A 6,000-nucleotide genomic window follows, 5' to 3' on the forward strand; every position below is an offset into this window, starting at 1 on the left:
CACACAAACACACTAGCACCGCCCACGCAGACTCGCATAAACACATCGAGGCTAACCTGGACTTGCCCTCAGCCATGTGCCACAACCCCATAACTCTGCAGTGTTTACAGGTACAGCAGGGCCCTCCAGGCGAGCGGCCAGGACGAGCAGACTGCGTCTCCGCTCACACACACCTGTCCTGTCTGCCGGGTGAAATGACCCCGACCCTCACACGATGCCCTGGGGACGCACAATGTGGCGGGCTCGCTTGGCCGAGGACGCGGAGTGAATAACGCCAAGCCTGACCCAACAGAGCCGCTGACACAGGATGCAGTGGAGGACAATGTCTCAAAATTATGTTCAGAGATAATGAGGACAGTTTGACATGTCCCTTGTAATGAATTATACATGTTCTTCGGGGGCTCTTTGGGGACAGGGGTATTCAAGTAGCCTGCTTAGTCTGCTTAACTTAAATAAGAAATAAAAATCATCCTCGCCAAGAGCTCTACTATCGAGGAACGACCATATGTGACAAAAATGACAATAGCTATGAAGGCGGTGAATGCCAGATGGTGATGTGTTACATTTGTGTTCACTACGTGTGAGCATTTCTCCTTCATTTTTCTCCCCAGCCCAAAAGGTCTAAAGGTCATCACAGCCTACGTCACAACTGCTAAACCCGTCTGAGTTTACGACTTTAAAGTAGAACTTGGGCAGCTGTTCATTTGCAATTTCCAAGTTGTAAAATAGCTATTTAAATGTGAATGTGACTGCTTTTACATTATCAATCTGCACCTTCTCCTTGGACTGGTTTAAGTTGTTCAACTTCGACTTCATCGGAGCAGGACATGCGTTTACCTGATTGTATCTTTGTCTGACTAATTGTCCCGTGTGTGTGGCTTCCAGCTACACAAAGGCAACATAGAAAAGTTTTGCCTTTGAGTTGGAAGGGTGAGAGGTTAATCAAAGCCTTTACAGAGCTGTGTTTGAGCACCCTCAAGCTGCAGCCATTATTATAGGCTTCATGCCACATGATCACAATAATAAGAAAGTTCACACAGTGCAGCCCACACTGCATAATGCATCGTCGTCCACAGAACACGGGCTCAAGTTAAAGTTACAGCTCATTGCCATTATGATGTGGCCACAATCCAAGACAATTTAATAGCCTCCCTATTATATGTTGTTATGAATGTCTCTCTTTCTCTGTGTTGCTTCTTTCTCCCTCCCTCTACGCTACATTCACAGCCTCCCGGCCACCCAGCTGGCGGTGTCTGATAAAGGACTACAGGGTCTGGTCCAGAGGCCTGGCCCTGAGCCCAGCAGGCAGGCCTGAGCGATCAGGTCACCGAGCACGAAGCCAATACAGGAAGGAAAACAATGACAGATTTGAAAGACTTCCAGTGCTAAAGGCCTGAAGATAAGCACTGGCAGGACGGCCGGTGACCGACAGAGACAATCGCATTACGGCGGTTAGTCTCGTTCTCAGCGTGGGCTTTTTAATGACAACCAGCCTGATCAGTCATTCTAGAAGTGTTTGTGTTCTGGGTGCAGACCTGGAGTATATCCTGGTCTCCAACACCAGTGTTTATCATGGATTAAAGTGAAATAGTAGGAATGTTATTCATCAATTATAGCGATTGACAAAATATTATTCAATTTTTTTTTCTATGTGATGCACTGGTTCACCTTTACGGTCCAGACAGTTCATGAAGAAGAAGACCAGGCACATAAGGGCACCAATCAAAGAAACTATGGCAACATTTTGCATTACTTTTAAAACTTTATAGTATCTGAAAACATACATATTTCTTATATTTGTTTTGCTTATTGTTGACCTCTCCTCCTGGTCAAGGCTGCAGCATAACACAGTGGTTGTAGGAACCCCAGTGATTTATTACAAATCAACGGAGTAAGCGGGAGCTAGAAGATTGACATTATCATATTTCCATGGTTGGAAGATATGACTTGTTTCAAAACAAACTTGCATTTTGTGTTTATTAAGGGAAAAGTTTGTGCATTTTAACCGATATGTCATTATCATTAGCAGTAACTTTCACCCTACTCTGCATGTGTCTCCAGGAAGCTTCATCTAAGCCACATGATGTAATGTTATGGCAAGAGCTGATCCCCAGGCGGTATTAATGATTTATCGATTATAAATAGATGAGGAGGTCCAACGACTGATTAAGGACATTTTGCATGTACAGTATACAAAATTCTCTTCATAAAACCTGAGCAGAAAATCTAATTTGTGCTGGGATCATCAACGCATCTCTTAGAGACCCAACAGCAGACGCGATGCCAGCCTGTTTAGAGGAACAGATTCTGACAGACTTAACTGAAACATGTCATCCTATGGCCCAACAAGAGAATTGCTTATTAGCCGCACAGACACGGCTGATTAAGTTACACTGAACTAGTCGTCTGTTTGAGTTGCATTTGGGAGAGCCTGGCATCAATGTGTCAGTCATGCTACGTTTGAGGGTTCACTACTTTTCCAGCTGTCTTGCCTCGGTACACTGCACCATAGACTGATAGATGCCTTACTCACAGGAAGAATATCTGCACACACACACACACACACACACACAAACACTGAGCTGCAAAGATGATCTCCTCATTCACTCAAGTTTTCGGGGTCGTGACCCTGAACAAATTCCTAAGGGGAATCCTCTCTCAGCAGAGGATATGTAAGAAAGCGAGCTAATAGTTGACTGAAGTGCTGCCATATGGAAATGAATGGAGGTATAATGAACAGCCGCAGGCAGGCGAGTGATAAGACAGGTATGTGGACATGCATACATCAATTTACATAGGCACACGTTCACAAGTCAGCACGGCGGAACGAGAGAGAGCGAGACAGGCACACAGGTGTGAGCTGTCGGGCAGGTAGATGTCGTTTTAATGCACAAAGACCCATACAGGTTGCAGCAGAACCAACAGGTACTTGACTGTAATTGTTAAAAATGATGATGTTGGACAGTTTCCATCTGTGTATTCCCAGGTTTTCTGGCACTTCGCTGTTCTTTTGTGCACAGAGGAAGTATAAAGTGAGAATCCTGCAATACAGTAGCAGGTTCTTGGAACGTAACCTGTGTGTTGAAGGCGAACACGAGGCCTGCCACAACAGGGAACGCCAAGTGGATAAAAGTGACTAAACGTACCCTGAGGCTTTGATAGACACAGCAGTTATCCAGTGACCTGCAGCAATAGAAATGTATGAACCAGTGAGGGCAACATCCAAACTGTGCAACGCTCAAAGGGAGAGTGAGGCAAGTTCTTACTCGTCTTACAGTCTGGGCAGTGTCCAAGGATTCCACTTAGATATCTGTGAATGAGGTAAGATGGCAGCACAAGCGAGTAGGGAAAGTAAATATCGGATCAAGGTGAACTCAGCCTTCCCAATGCGACGGATACTATTAAAGTAAAGAGAAGTGATGACAGTTCTAGTAACAGGGTAAAGCATCAACAAGATCCCCAGGTAACACATGGGTTCCCTCTGGAGTTACCCGGTTGCCTGTTCATGTCCCTATCCAGGACAAATTGCGTTACCGGATACAGAGAAGAAACGTTGTCTACTGCAGCACTGAGCAGAGACCACAACAAATCTTGCAAACTGACGCTACCTTTACCTAACTGAACTTCATAAAGAAGTACAACATTTTCAGCAGCATCAGCAAATTCTTCGTAAGAAAGGAACTTCCTCGGCTTTCACACACAAATGGGAATGATGCCAAACTAAACAGCCAAGGGAGAAATCAGGTGACAACTAAGTGCATGTATTCCAGGGTTTTGTAGTTAATGGGGTGTCTGCCTTAACCAGGTTACTCGTCTTACTCCAGCGTGTGTGTGTGTGTGCGCGTGTGTGTGGAGCATTCGCTGAGTCAGCCTTCAGCCAGCAGTCGACCACAGGCTGGAAGAGGAGGCAGCACGCAAATCAAACACTAAAATGCCTGCAGCTAATCACTGTGTGTGTGTGCGGCTCAAAGCACATTAAGTGGGAATCTCTTAATGAGTCTTGTTAAATTCAAAGACACCAATTTGTAAAGTTATGGGGCCGCATCCTTTGAAAAATATGTCAGGGACAAGGAGGAGGAGGAAAGAATGGAAGTGTCACGAGGAATCCAAACTCTAAGTCGTGGATTTGGTGGAGGGACCCCTGAGGAAAGGATCTTTGTGGTCTACCTACACACTGAGGGAACCAATCCTCTCATCAAAGGAGTGAGTCAAACACCATCATCACCATCATCTTCTTTAGGTATTAGTTGACCTTATAATACCCTGCTTACATTTCTACAACATTCTATCAGTTTCTTCACATTATGACATCATACATGCTGCGAGCTGACACGAGAAGGCAGCAGGAAGTTAGCATAGGATAGCAATTTGCGAACAAAATTATGTTTTACAGTCTAAGGGTCAAAGGTCGTCGGTAAACATATTGGTATCAACCCCAACTTCATGTTCTGTGGCTCCATAAGGGTCCATTAAAGTGAACTAAAACGCTCCCACTAACAAAAAAGTATGAGGGACAAAATTCAGACGTTTCTTGAGAATAATGACACGTTGTGCAAATCGCCCGCATTTCCCTTTAAACCTCAGCTTGGAAACAAACCCTCATCTTAACACAACCAGCATGTTGTGCTCCAAAACCACAGCGAACCCTCAGGCCTCTGCACGCCGAGCTTTGTCTCTCTTCTTTGGGCCACATTCCAGCACTCAAACTGCGGTTGTGGCTGCCTTAATGAGAGAAGCAGATGGACCTGAACGCATCCATGCTTCCTCTCCTGCCCCACAAAGGTGGGGGACTCGAACTGATCCAAAGCCAGCCGAGTGTCTCGGCCAGACGTGCATGGAGCAGATAGAGAACAGTGATGTTCGCAGGCTTTTTATGTGCTTATTAACAGGCCAAAAAGAAGAGAGGAGCATTGGAATAATAGGAAACTGCAATCTGTTGCGTTCAGGCCCGGTTTGGATGTGGGAGAAAAAAAACATCATCACTTTTCCAGCAGCTCAACCACACTAATCATATAAAGTGTCTAATAAACTATAATGACTCAAATAAACATCATCTTATTCAATCAAAAAACTATCCAGATGAGATTTATAGTAATTTTGGGGCGCCTAATAGTAGTTTGCATCTGCAGTGAACTTTCTTTCGCCATCTGTCGCCTTATTAGCATTATTCAACAATAATATTACAAAGAGCAAACAGTTGTGGTGGTGACTTGTTGCAAAAAGCGTCTTTATAAAGATTAAACTCGCTATTCACGGTCTATAAACATGCATCAGCGTCAAAGTTATTTCCCCAAACGGTCATGCGCAGTGCGTGCGATCCATACCTTTGATTTATCGATAAATCCCACAAATGTGCGGCCGCATTAATCCGTATCGATCCGTACCGCTCCTGGTGGAAGCCGCGCTGACGTGACTCCGAGTGTAAAATCCACGCGTGACTCCTTCCTGGGGCTTCTGCCACACGGAGAGAAAAGGAGGAGAAGAAGAAGAGAAAAGTTAGGGAGCGATTGTCCGCGACTAAACTTTTCCCCTCCCCTCTACTCCACTACTCTCGCTCTCTCTTGGTTTCTTCCACATTCTCCTCCTCCTTCCTTCTTTCTGTCTCCCCATCTCTCTCTCTCTCCCCCTCCCCCCATTTCCTCCTCTTATCAACTTTCTCTCAACCTTAATTTCTCTTGCCCTCTCTCAATTTACCCCCTCTCTCTTTTGTCCCCCATCTTTTATTTCCTTCCTCACCCCCCTCTCTCTATCCGTTCCCCTTCCTCCTCTTCTTCCATTTTGCTTTTTCTTTCCTCCTCCCTTTTCCCTTTACTGTGCCTTTCTATCTCTCTATTCCCCCATCTCCCCTATTTCCATCTTTTGCAAACTTTCTCACTTTTCTTCTCTCTTGCAGTCTCCTCTCTCCTTTACGTCCTCCATTACTTCCCCATCTCTGCTCCCCTCCCTTCTCCATCTTCACCTTCATTCTCTCCATTGCCCCCTGTCTTTACTTTATCTTTC

At 45.2% G+C, this 6,000-nt stretch overlaps 1 protein-coding gene across 2 annotated transcripts in view; it reads right to left on the reverse strand.

Annotated features, from left to right (window-relative positions):
* The window catches only part of col16a1 (collagen, type XVI, alpha 1), a 53,114-nt gene extending 47,440 nt beyond the window's left edge, over positions 1 to 5,674 (reverse strand). For both annotated transcript variants that reach the window (XM_076149781.1, XM_076149780.1), the window contains exon 1: positions 5,325 to 5,674. The gene's annotated coding sequence lies outside the window, so the exon portion shown is untranslated. The remainder of the gene's footprint in view (positions 1 to 5,324) is intronic.
* Between the last annotated feature and the right edge of the window lie 326 nt (positions 5,675 to 6,000).

Source organism: Genypterus blacodes, unplaced genomic scaffold (assembly GCF_046128005.1).
Source record: "Genypterus blacodes isolate CSIRO-AG114 ecotype Tasmania unplaced genomic scaffold, CSIRO-AGI_Gbla_v1 ptg000048l_1, whole genome shotgun sequence".
Classification (NCBI taxonomy): domain Eukaryota; kingdom Metazoa; phylum Chordata; class Actinopteri; order Ophidiiformes; family Ophidiidae; genus Genypterus; species Genypterus blacodes.